Source organism: Opisthocomus hoazin, chromosome 12 (genome assembly GCF_030867145.1).
Source record: "Opisthocomus hoazin isolate bOpiHoa1 chromosome 12, bOpiHoa1.hap1, whole genome shotgun sequence".
In the NCBI taxonomy this organism is placed as follows: Eukaryota; Metazoa; Chordata; class Aves; order Opisthocomiformes; family Opisthocomidae; genus Opisthocomus; species Opisthocomus hoazin.
The window spans coordinates 3,823,265-3,836,517 of record NC_134425.1 but is presented as its reverse complement, the minus strand read 5'-3'; positions in this window follow the sequence as shown (position 1 = coordinate 3,836,517).

The window sequence follows — 13,253 nt, the reverse complement described above, 5'->3', positions numbered from 1 at the left end:
CAGATAAAGCCTATCTAAAAACTGGAGTGCTTATGCCAGCACTGTGCTTCTATTGCCAGTGGGACACTGCAGAGCTGGATGTGCCGGGTGCTCCAGACAGGCAGCCCTGCCCACACGCTGTCCTGAAGATGCAAGGTCCCAGACCTCTGCCAGACCCATGGGAGACTGATTACACCTCATTGCCAAAGCACAGCATTTTCATCGTTGTCTCTGGCGTAATCAAAAGTCCTAAAACGCATGCCTCTAGAGCTCAGCTCGCTTGGGTTTGGCCCCACAGCAATCACATCCCTGCACTGCAGGTTTAGTGGCAGAGACCCCTTTGTATCACTCCAAGTTACTGGGAGCACCAGTGAGGACAGGGACGCTCCCCAGGAGAGGGCCCCAGCAAAGGATGGGTCTGCAGGGCCGTCCCGCAAGCACAGGGAGGGCAGCTCTGGACACTTCCAAACTCGGAATCCTACGCAAGACCACCGCTCCAGCCCACTTCAATTCCACCATGCTGCCTACAGCGAACCAGCTCATTTTTATTTTGCAGCTCTCACACCATTTTCTTCTTCTAGCCACTTACCTGTTTCTCCTCAGCTGAACTCTCAGCTTTCCTGAGCACCCAGAAAGCCCCTGGAACAGTGCAAGCACCTTCAGAAGGGACAGAGAAATGCTGTTGTCCTCCCCAGCTGACTGACACAGCAGCACTGCAGCTCTTCCACCAAGACCCAGCCTGACAGCCCCAAGCCCAGCACCCAGAGCCAGCTATGATATCAGGTCTGGGCCATGATCACAGGTGGGTGCTTGGGGCCAGCTCTCAACTGATGCAAATCAGAGCAAGTCCACCCCCTTCAGTGCTCCTGCTTTTGGGGTGAGATTAAAACTTGTAATGTCAACTATTAAAATATTTAAATGATCTTTTCATTTTCCTTCTGCTTCCTGGGGAGCAGTGGGACATAGCAGAAAGTTTGCTGTGGTTCCTATGAGGCGCGAGACAGTAACTAATTACTAGAGAAGATGAGATGCAGCCCTGTGATTCCTTGGAATATCTGCTAAACCTCAGGACAGTTTGTATATATTTGAGCCCCTCCTCTACAAAGAAAAGATAAACAGAATGAAAGATGGCAACGAAGCAAGCAGCAGCTCTGAATAGTAACTGGTCCCAGAGTTAATCCAGAACCTGGTAAATAAAGCTGCAGACAGTTAATAAATTAGATGAATAAAGCCTAGAAATAATATTTTACAGTAGGATTAGTTCATCTAGAGGGTACCTGGTGAACTCATAGGAAGTGTGGGGAGAGAGGTAAAGAAGACACTAAATTACCTTCAGCTCTTTAAATTATTTCTGCAGATCCTATTACAGGAGAGAAAGGAGAAATGGCTGCAGAACAAATCATATGAATTCTTGTATCCAGCGGTCCGACAGCCCCTTTAAAAAAAAAGAGAGAGAGAGAGAAAACGCCTGTGTGCGGTGGAAGCAATAAAAGACGCATTTGTCCCCCATTCATCACCATGTCATCTCGGGACGCATGCAGATACTGCTTAGCAGGGCTGGGGGTAGGTGAGAGCTAACACAGCCCCTGACGCTGGAGCATCTCCCCCGGTGCTCCCCTGCTGGTTCTTTTTCGGGGGCCCTCGCCAGCCGTGCCCTGCTGCTCCCCCAGGCCTGACGGGGTGGACAGGATGGTGCCGGGCAGGCACGGCGCAGGGGGAACAGGCACAAGCCAAGGCGTGCCCATGCGTGGTGTCTCTGATCCTGACTCCAGGCACCACTGCTACCCTGTTTGGGCACAAAGAATTGCAAGTCCCAAGCTACAGCATCCCCTCATTGTCCATCTGAACGAGCAGCCCTCGCAGAGGGCAGCTCAGGTGAGCGCACTCCGGCACCAGAAGTGCCACAGGCAAACGTAATGAAGGTAACGAAGAAGAGGAGGAAGTAAAGGTTTCACATAAGATCCTCAGAACCAATGGCTTCAGTAAAATGGAGGGGAGTTTGGAGACTGTCTTCCTGCTTCTCATCACCGATGTTTTGACTGGCGAGGCTTAGCACCACGCTGTCTGCCCGGGCCCACGACGGAGCGGCAGGCAGTGTCTGCCTGCAGTGCACATGGACGTAGCCTGCAATTAATTGTACGACACTCTGGGCTGGGGGTGTTTGAAACCCGAATGTATTCCCGGGAGTCAGTAGCTGTTACCCGGGCTCAGGCGCAGGAACGAGCACTCCTTGACCTGCAGCCGGCCTGATTCAACAGCGCTGAGCACTGAGACTGGCCCATAATTACAGCCAGTGTGTTAGCCCCAAAGTATGAACGATGACAGCACACATGCCTGAACTGTTAGCTAATACACTGCTACTCTGACACAGAAGCATGCAATTACTGCATTTTAATCCTGAAATACCAGACATGAAGACTCAGCCGCTGTGCATTCAAAGCTGCCTGAGCTGGCTAGCGGTCCCTCTGCCTGCCCGCAGGACACTGCTGTCCTCCGGGAAGCCATGGGCACGGGGGGTGCCAAGCGGCTGCGATAACTTTCAGGAGAAGGAACAGCTCTGTCGTACCATTTCTTCAAGTCCCTGCATTTCCAGTCAAGATCTGTGCGTATTTCCAGATGGTGCCAGGGCCTCATGATAAGTTTTTTTATGAGTGTAATTTACAGCACCTGGGAATATTATTATTTCTCATTGTCATGTCCTGTTTCATGGGACACTGATGCTTGCGTATCGTTCCTACTGCGCTCTCTTAGGTCTTCAGCAGTTGAACTGTATGTCCAGTGCAACAGACAGAGTGATCCACCTTCACCTGCATCTCTCACACACACTCATGCGCTCACACAATCGCCTTTGGAAAATAATTACAGCATGGAAGCCGATCCTGTTAGATTAAGACAAATTAAGAATCTAATATATAGGTTTGCTGTCAGGTTCTCCGGGTCAGGGGTCGATACAGTATATTGCAATAAGGCTATAGGTTACCCCTGCCCCAATATTTTATCATAATAAACCAAATGGGGACGAAACACCCAGCAGTAGCCCATAAATCTATTAGCAGTGAACTGTCAATGTCCCATATACCAGGGTAATTTGTTAATTCAGAGCTGGGTCTCTTTTTTCACCAGACCTTGTAAACTCCTTTCTGAAACATCAATAAACCATCTGCTTTGACTTGTTAATCAAACGACTTTATTCAGTCCAAAGCAATTTTTTCCTAATAAAAACAGAGTATTTATCTCCATGGCTATAAAAGAGGATTGTTTTCAACTGTTCACTTATAGTTAAGAAGCACATTTAGTTTGGATTGATTTCCAATGCTTCGGTCATATCTTGTCACTTCCCATTTCTTACACACAGCATCTCAGTTTAGCTCCTTAGCAGGGAAAGCACAACCTGACCCAGTGCTGGGAGTGGTACTGGGGGAGCGGCAGCCAGCAGCAAAAGAAGGTCACGGAAATCAAACTTTAAAGAGCTAAACACGTCCCCTCTGGCTCCCAGGCTGCTCCCAGCTTGCTCCCAGTCCCCACGCAGACTTCCCTGCAGCCGCACCCCTCTGGTCTGTTCCTGGCAGTGACCTCCCCACCTCCTCCCCACCCAGCCCAAGATTTCCCCCAGGACAGCCTCCCCGGGCTGCCGGTGCTCCCTCGCTGCAAGTCTTGCCAACGCTCTCCCGGCAAAACTGAGGCACGAGCCCCTCCAGCCCCCTCCGTCGCAGCAGCTGATGGAGCACGGTGCTGGGCGAGGGCCGTGGTGGGCTCCGTGGGCCCACCGCCCCGGCAGCAGCTCCAGGAGCCGGCCGGAGGCAGCAGGCGTGGTGGCCGCCCTTCCTTCCCGCTCTCCGAAGCACGGGCACGGGGGTAGCGGCAATCCATTGGGACACCGTCAGGGAGACACGCAATTCCCCGCCGCGGCGCGGAGGGGGAGACGACGGGCGGTGGACCTGGGGGATGCATTAGAGAAGGAAAGCGTGTTTTCAGTCTGGCCGGTTGTTTTCCTTTCTCCAGCGGTATGTCACAGCCGCAGCAGGAGTTGATGAGTTCAAGCAGCCCTCCAGCACCCCACAGCACAGCCAGGGCAGCTCATCCAGCAAGACAGGGGCCAGCGCCAGCCCAGCCCCGAGCCCTTCCCCTGCAGCGGGACAGTGCTTTGCACTGGAGCAGGCTGCCCAGGGAGGTTGTGGAGTCTCCTTCTCTGGAGATATTCAAGACCCACCTGGACAAGGTCCTCTGCAGCCTGCTCTGGGTGACCCTGCTTCAGCAGGAGGGTTGGACTGGATGACCCACAGAGGTCCCTTCCAACCCCTGCCATGCTGGGATTCTGTGGTTCTGTGATTCCCGAGCCCTCCTGGATACCAGCATGACACGGGCCAGCCCCTGCTGCAACTCAGGGCCGTTTGCAGCAATCCCTTGGGTCCACCTTCGCTCAGGGAGAAGGTGTTTCACGGGCTGGTGGCCATGACATGCAGGCAGTAGCTGGGATCCTCCCAGGCTCAGGCCCGGGGACAGGACAGGCGGGATGGGCAGCCTCATGCCCCGCTGTGCGGCACCGCGGGCCGTGGGCAGCCGGGGGCTCTGCCGGGGCCGTGGGTGTTCCTTGGTGATGTCCATCACTCGGGCACACGACGGAGGGCTGCCCCTGCACCACCAAAGCGCGTTAAGCTGGGACGCAGCACCCGCCCGTGCAGAGACACCGTGTCCATGAAGAGCTGTGCGCAGCCCTCACGGCACTGTCGCCATGAACCCAGCTCTTCTCTGCGAGAGCTTCGAGGAACCAGCGGGAAACGCGTTCCCCGACCCAGTCTGATCCTAACCAGATCCCGCCCTTGTCAAGTACCTTCCGCTGCAGACTGAGGAATCCCAGATCTTCCGCCCGAAGCCTCCCTAACGAATGCCTTTTTTCACTAAACACAAAAGGTGGTTTCTGTGAACACAGAATCAGCAGCTCCCCAGCTGGGTGCAAACCCTCCTCCCGCCGGTGCGCCGTGCTGGGCACCGCACCGCCCGGCACCGCCAGCTCAGCCGCCTGCACGCGCTGCACCACGCTGCGAGGACCTCTGTGGGACCATCGCAGGGACGTTTTGTCTGGCAGCTTCCCGGCGTCCTCGCACGGCGCTGGTGCTGCACCCACCCTCGGCCGAGGGAGCTGCTGCGGGTCAGCTCTGCTCTGACCTCAGGGACGTCAGCCAGTGTCACAGGAGTGCCGCTTGGAATCACAGAGTGGTTTGGGTTGGAAGGGACCTTTGGAGGCCATCCAGTCCAAGCCCTCTGCAGTGAGCAGGGACAACTTCGACCAGACCGGGTTGCTCAGAGCCCCGTTCAACCTGGCCTGGAATGTTCCCAGGGATGGAGCATCGACCACCTCCCTGGGCAACCTGGGTCAGGGTTTCACCACCCTTATCGTAAAAAATTGCTTCCCTATATCTAGTCTAAATCTCCCCTCCCTTAGTTTAAAGCCATCACCCCTTGTCCTATTGCAACAAGCCCTGCTGAAAAGATTTCCTCTGTCTTTCCTAGAGGCCCCTCCAGGCACTGGCAGCTGCTCTAAGGTCTCCCCGCAGCCTTCTCTTCCCCGGGCTGAGCAGCCCCAGCTCTCCCAGCCTCTCCTCCCAGCTGAGGGATTCCAGCCCTCGGATCATGGCTGGGTTCTCCTCTGGCCCCGCTCCCACAGCTCCAGCTCTGTCCTGTGCTGAGGGCTCCAGAGCTGGACGCAGGACTCCCGGGGGGTCTCAGCAGAGCGGGGCAGAGGGGCAGAATCCCCTCCCTCGCCCTGTGCCCACGCTGCTGGGGATGCAGCCCAGGGCACGGTTGGCCTTCAGGGCTGCCAGCGCACACTGCTGGCTCATGTCCAGCCTTTCACCCACCAGTACCCCCAAGTCCTCCTCTCCATCCCCTCATCCCCAGCTTGTATTGATAGTGGGGATTGTCCCAACCCAGGTGCAGGACCCTGTACTTGGCCTCATGAGGTTCACACAGGTCCATTTCTCAAGCTTGTCCAGGTCCCTCTGGGCAGCATCCCGTCCTTCTAGTGTGTCAGCTGCCCCACTCAGCTTACCACGCAGCGCTGCAGCCTGAGCTGCACAAGGCGCTGCTGAGGGATGCATCACTGATGTCTGAGGGGCTTGCCATGGTCTGATGATGGAGGCTCACCATGGTCTGATGGAGGCTCACCATGATCTGATGATGGAGGCACACCATGGTCTGATGGAGGCACACCATGGTCTGATGATGGAGGCTCATGATGGTGTGATGATGGACGCTCACCCTGGTCTGACGGAGGCTCACAATGGTCTGATGGTGGAGGCTCACCATGGTCTGATGATGCAGGCTCACCATGGTCTGACAGAGGCTCATCATGGTCTGATAATGGAGACTCACCCTGGTCTGACGGAGGCTCACCATGGTCTGATAATGGAGGCTCACTATGGTCTGACGGAGGCTCAGCTGCTGGCACAGCCATCCTGCAGCCTGGGGTGAGGCTGGGGGACCACAGAGGCCACAGTCCCCGCAGCGCTGTGTGGCCCTGAGTGTGCCCAGGGCCAGCAGCCAGCACCGGCACCCGGGAGGGTGAGGGACGCTGCTCTGCCTCGCTCTTCCCATGGCCACACGGCGATGGAGCCAAGGGACGGCTGAGCCTCTGCCCCACGCCAAGGCACCAGGCGGCTGCTGAAGGGTCTCTGGGGACCGTCCCCCAGCCCTGGCTGCCGGGACCCGGCCGGGCCCTGCCTCCAGCTCCAGCCGTCCGCTCTCCGTGGGCCATGCAGACGAGGAGCCCCCCGCCCCGTCCAGAGCACCCAGTCGGGGGGAAGGGGCAGAGAAACCAAGTCATTTATATAATGTGTCTCCCCGCTGAGCCCCTAATGGCTGGCGCTTTTGTTCTGCAGTGGCTGGCTGGCTGTGATGGGCAGGAAGCCGCAGTCTCCCTTTGTTCCACGGCCTTATTCAGCAATTTAGATCCATCATAAAAATCAAATATGCATGTTGCAATCGCCTTGCGTACAACAGCTTCAATTTTCGCCTTTCTTTAATTTGAACTCCACGGGAGAAAGAGGCAGGGCCAGGGAGCAAGGGGCAGCAGGAGAAGCGCTTTGTGTTTTTGTTCAGCGGGCTGTGAAAATAGGGAGTAATGAAAATACAGAATTTTTATCTTTGCCTCATTATTTAAAAAAAAAAAACAAAAACCCGACAGAAATCTTTGATAAAGCCTCCCTAGTAGAAGGACAGCCTGTGCGGGGAGCAGCCTTCACGTCCCCCCATCCGGAGGACAGCAGGCTCAGCGGGGACAAGGGATGGCCCCACGGGCTGCGGCGCTGTGGCAGGGGCTGGTGACAAAGCTGGCAGCTGCCCCTGCCACCACGCACGCAGGTGTCTCACGTTTCACCCTTCCAGGACATCCAGGTGCTCTTCTGTTGCTGAAAGCAAGCACATAGCCGGCACCTCTGCGCACTGCTTCCCCGGCGGCTGCGGAGCGCGGAGCCGTGGCTCTGGCAGGGGAGGCCGTGTGCTGAGCGGCTCTCAACTGTTGTCCCAAAAATCAGGGAGTCTTTTCCCAGGTGTGCAAGAAGCCGATCAACACGCAGAGTCGAGAGATTTGTCGATGTCCTGCCGGCGCGGAGATGGGGCATCCTGGCCAGCCCGGAGAGGAGCAGCGGCATCGCCGCGGTGGATGTGCCAGGGCTGCTGTGCCTCCGCTCACCCCGCACCCTCCCCATGGCCCCGCGGGCAGGGGGGGTGACTGCAGAGGGACAGAGCCGCCAACCCCGAGGGTGCGGATCCAGAACGCAAGCTTCCGAGCGCACGGGCATGTGGACACGGGAGGTTTCCACTTTGCGTCCGCCTTTCTGTGAGAAGGGGACGCGCTTCCCGGGAGCGGAGCGCTGAGATCTGCTCCGACTTGGGTGGTCGGGATGGGAAGGCTGTCGATGCGATCCAGGGGAACCTGCTTGGGTTTGTGCCGGGGATGTTTCTGTGCCGCTGTGGGAAAACTCACAGCACAACGCAGGGCTGGACTGCTGCAGGACACTGTTCTCCTGGCCACTGGAAAGCAGGAGGAGCCCAAAGGAGCAGCGGGAGCCAGGGAGGCAGCCAGCACAGCGGAGGGATGTGTCGGCGGGGCCCCAGCCAGGATGGGCTGTGATGGTTGTGCCGTCCGACCTCGGGCACAGCCGTGCTCCACACCGCAGGGCCTGCACATCCTGGTCCAGCACAGTGGGTCCCGAGCCAGTGGCGATGAGGCCATGCGATGGGCAGGACACGGGCAGGCAGGGGTCACCGGCGCGGTGAGAGGGGATGAGCTTCTAAATATCTGCAGGGTGGGTGTCAGGAGGATGGGGCCAGACTCTTTTCAGTGGTGCCCAGCGAGAGGACAAGGGGCAATGGGCACAAACTGAAGCAGAGGAAGCTCCAGCTGAACCCGAGGAAGAACTTCTTCCCTCTGAGGGTGACGGAGCCCTGGCCCAGGCTGCCCAAGGAGGCTGTGGAGTCTCCTTCTCTGGGGATATTCAAGCCCTGCCTGGACGCGGTGCTGTGCAGCCTGCTCTGGGTGACCCTGCTTTGGCAGGGGGTTGGACTGGGTGACCCACAGAGGTCCCTTCCAACCCTGACCATTCTGTGATTCTGTGATTCTGAGCTGCATGTGGTGATGGCCTTCGCCGCCAGCACCGAACGTGCAGAGCAGACGCTCACCCCTGGCTCTGGAGCTGCACTGAGGGCTGGCGCTGCCATGCACGGTGCTGTCGAGGGCGCTGGGTCCATCGTGCATCTCCCGGCTGCCTGGCCAGGAGCCCTGTTCGCTGTGACAGGGTCACCAGGCGAGTGCCTGGGTGAGCTGATCAAACGCGCTGCTGGAGCAGGAGGGATGCGGCTTCACATAATGGAAACGGGATTTCTGCTTAAAAAATAAAAAGGTGCTGCTTTGCCAAAACACTCAGCATTGCATGCACACATTAACCTGATTACGGGAGGAAGGGAGGGGGGGCTTTTCCTTGCCTCTGCCCTGCTAATAATTCTCTGTCAATTCTGATTTGGGTCTCACCTCCCACCAACCCCCCAAGTGCCCGGCTCGCCAGCACCATGGCATGAGGCTGCCCCGTGCCACGGCCGCGGCAAGGTTACCCCCCGCTGACCTGCTTTCGGCTGAGACCCACCACCTCTGGAGACACGAGCGTGTCAGGGGTGCTCCTGGAAACCCGTGGGAAGCAACTGGGAAGACCCTCCCCAGGCAGCCCCCCTGCCCCAGGCACGCAGGGGAATGTAACACGGAGGCCAAACCAGCAGAAGTTCAGAAAACACCCCGACCCCCCAAAGCCAGGACTTGGACCCACGGAAGCCCCAGCGCATCCTTCAGTCCCTGCTCGGCTCCCTGCCACGCCAGCGGCTCGGCTGGGGAGCAGCACGGCCCCGCTGACCCGCAGCCCCTTGTCCCTGCCACGCGTGGCGGGCGGCCGGGAGTCTGCAACCCGGTTCTGCCCGCGGGGACGACAGGACCCCGACCATGGGGCAAACGGCTGCAGCAAGCACCCGGCCAGCCCTTCTGAGGGGCAGGAGGAAACCCCGCGGGCTGCGGCATCGCTGGCGTCGGCACCGGTGGCCTGGGGAGGCTGGGGGGCATGGGCGCTGCGTCTGTGCACGTGTGTGTGTGCGTGCCTGGCCCGGCCAGCAGCGGTTTGGCGGAGAACCCCCTCCCTCATGCTGAGAAAAGGCCCTTTTTCGCTGTGACAATTCAATATAATTGAAAGTTTGCTTAGGAAAGAGAGTCTTTTTAACTGAACACGCTCACAGCTGAATCGATATGAATTATACGGCACAGAAGATGCCTAGGGTATTAAAACATTAATTAAGTAACATCATGCTACCATCTAACCAACAGCACAATACCATTTATAGGTACCGCTATCTTTTCTCCGGGGCGCAGTGTGAAGTCTCTCTTCCATCACCGCCGAGGCCGCGGGAGAGCCGCCGCACCGCCGCCGGGACCGTCTCTGCCGCCTGGGCTGGTGCCTTCCCCTGCGGCCGCCTGCACCCCGCCGAGGAGGGGGAACCGTCCCGGTGCTGCTGGAGGTCGAGGGAACCATCCTGGTGCCGCCGCGGTTCGGAGCCGAGCGGCGCAGGACCCGGGCGGCCTCGCTCGCCACACCAGCCCGGGGAACCAAGCAAGGCACCGTTTCTGCAGTGTACTGAAACAGAAAGTCATTGGAGTGAAATCAGTGTCTTCACCACATCCCCTCTGGCAGAGCGTTAATTAAAATGACTCTCTAGTGCTTTAGATCATCAGGTGTACATTGTTAACGAGCTTGGAGGAGAGAAGGGGCTCCCTGTTCCTGGTTGACGCGCTGATGGAGTTAACCCTTCACCACTGCTGGCACAGCCCGAGCCCGGTGGCAGTTTCTCGGAGCATCCGTCTGCATTAGAGGAGCCGGCTCTCTTTGCAGACTTCAGATGTCATTTGGCAGAGACGGTGACGTGGGACCCTGCTCAGTTCAGCAGAGACCTGGCTGCAGAGGCGACATGGCTGTGGCCGCTGCTCTCCGGAGAGGGGCTCTGTGCCGGGCCCGAAGTCCCCACCGGCTGCTGTGACCTGGGGGGTGCAGGACCAGCCGCCCCACGGGCTGGACTTGCCCTGTGCTGCAGCAGCTCTCCTGCAGCAAACCTGGGCATCCCGCAGCAGACAGCAAAACTGGTCTTACTGGAAGTCAGCAGCTGGCGTGGGTTTGGGATTTCTTTAGTCCCAGCGATCTGCCACTTCATGCCCCAGGCACCTTTACAAATGCAGCTCTTCTGTCACTTGGTGGCACTGAGAATGCATCCCTGACGCCTCACCTGGCTGCCGGGGTCTGCAGCGGGGATCTGGCAGCACCGGCCACGGCGTTGGGCAGCCGATGCCCACAGCTGCTGGTGTGCTACTGGCCCCTCCATAGTGCTGACCTGTGCATCTGCACAGCGGGCTGGACCATGGCATCGCCGTGCTGTCCCCTGTCCCAGGCCCTCCCTGGAGCCAACGCTGATGCCTGGATGCGGCACTGCGCAGAGGGACATGCGTGGGCAAAGGGCTCAGCCTGGCTGAGCAGCCCAGGAGCACAGGGAAGGGAAGGGAATGGATAGCATGGAATGGGATAGAAAAGAATGGAATGGGATGGAAAAGAATGGAATGAGATGGGATGGGATGGGATGGATAGAATGGAACGGGATGGAATAGAATAGAATAGAACAGAATAGAATAGGAGTAGAATGGGATGGAATGGGATGGAATGGAATATTTCAGGTGGAAGGGACCCACAACAGCCATCTAGCCGACTGTGGCTCAGCCGCTGCATGCACCAGTCTCCCGCTGCTGCGGTGTCCGGCAGGGCTGTGCTTCGGGACTGGGTGCAGGAGGGTGAGCATCTCCCGAAGGCGTCCTCCGTCCATAGCCTTCGAGTGCCTCCCTGCCGTCGGATGGAATGTGGCTTGTACCGGCACCCGGCTCCCGCAGCCAGCGCCCACGCCGGCCCCGTGCCCAGGCTGCCAGGAGGGCTCGTGTGCCAGGCTCACCTCTGCTGCACCCCGGGACAGGATCCCCTGCGGGAAAGCTGGTGGGGGACAACGGGGAGACCAGCGGCGCTTCCCCTTGTGGTGTCAGCACGCGCCGGGCGTCCCGTGGCACCGCATGCTGGGCTGTGACACGGGGACAGCCCACGCCACCTCCCCGGGGCAGCTGAGCCCTGCCCGCAGGGGCCAAAGCACCCACTCCTGCTGCGTCGGAGGCAGCGATGGGCAGGCTGTGCTCGAGGGCAGGGGCACCCTCCGGCCGGGAACTCTGCTCCAAACCCATCGGCAAGGTTACCGTCTGCAGCGGACACCCGACTGCCGCTCTGTTTTTAAAAATACGGGGGGTTTTTTTGGCCTGTAAGAGTGGTAGTAAGAGCTAAATCACAGAATCACAGAATCACAGAATGGTCGGGGTTGGAAGGGCCCTCTGTGGGTCACCCAGTCCAACCCCCTGCCAAAGCAGGGTCACCTACAGCAGGCTGTAGAGGACCTTGTCCAGGCGGGGCTTGAATATCTCCAGAGAAGGAGACTCCACAACCTCCCTGGGCAGCCTGGGCCAGGGCTCCGTCACCCTCAGAGGGAAGAAGTTCTTCCTCGTGTTCAGCTGGAGCTTCCTCTGCTTCAGTTTGTGCCCGTTGCCCCTTGTCCTGTCGCTGGGCACCACTGCAAAGAGTCTGGCCCCGTCCTCCTGACACCCACCCTTCAGATATTTAGAGGCATTTCTAAGGTCCCCTCTCAGCCTTCTCTTCTTCAGGCTGAACAAGCCCATCTCTTCCTTGTCTTTTAGGTGATGGCAATGAAAGGTCATTAAAAATCACTCTCAGTCTCCTCTTACCAGAATCACAGCATGGAAAAACCTTTTTGTTTCTGCCAGACGTTCGCACGATTTCCGCCGATGCGCTGCTCTGAGCAGAGAGGCTCTGGCAGAGGTTTTGCCTTTGCAGCTTGTGCAGCAACTGGAAGCCATTTACACCTTTCTGAGCATTAGAGAGGTGCTTTCTCAAGCGTAGCTGTTCTAAACTGGAATTCAACCCAGGAATAAAGAGCAACGTTACATAATAAACTTACAAAACCGCAGGGCTACGAACAGCAGTGAAGTCATTAACGCGGCACAGCGCAAACACCGGTGGAAGGGCTGCGCCGGAGACCCCGTTACTGCTGCAGTCCCGTCTGCCAGCAGAAGACGCAGAATGGATTTTTCTCATGAAAAAAACATTCTCTGAGAGCTAAGAGGCGATCCAGAGCCCCACCTGCTTAGGCTCAGGCCAGAAGAGCAACGCCTGAGCCTGGGACAGATGCGGGCAGCCCAGCCTGGGGGGTTCTAGAGCTGCAGCGCGCGTGCGGCTGCCACGGCTCTCATCGTTTCGGGCTCCAGAGGAGCAGGTTCTCATCTGCCAGCGCTGTGTGCGGGGGCCAGCGCCTGGCTGGTGTGGTTCAGTTACACTGTAGCACCAGGAATCATCAGGAGCTTGGCAATTTTGCCGCACTTTATTTCATAATTCACGTTATTTTTGGAGCCCAGATCAGTAGGAATGCTGGGTTGGTTTTTCTCCCCTCGTGAAGGTGCATCAGCAACCCTGTTATTGAACTTAGCGGCTTGCAAGTGAATGTCCTGACCTGATTAATTAGAGCACGCTCCCATGCCCTCGCTAGCTGCAAGATCTCCTCCCCGCACGCCCTGCTCGGCCTGGCGGAGGCTGCAGCACTGAGGTCCCACTCCACGGGGACGGGAGGAAGCCCCTCGCTGCCAAGGA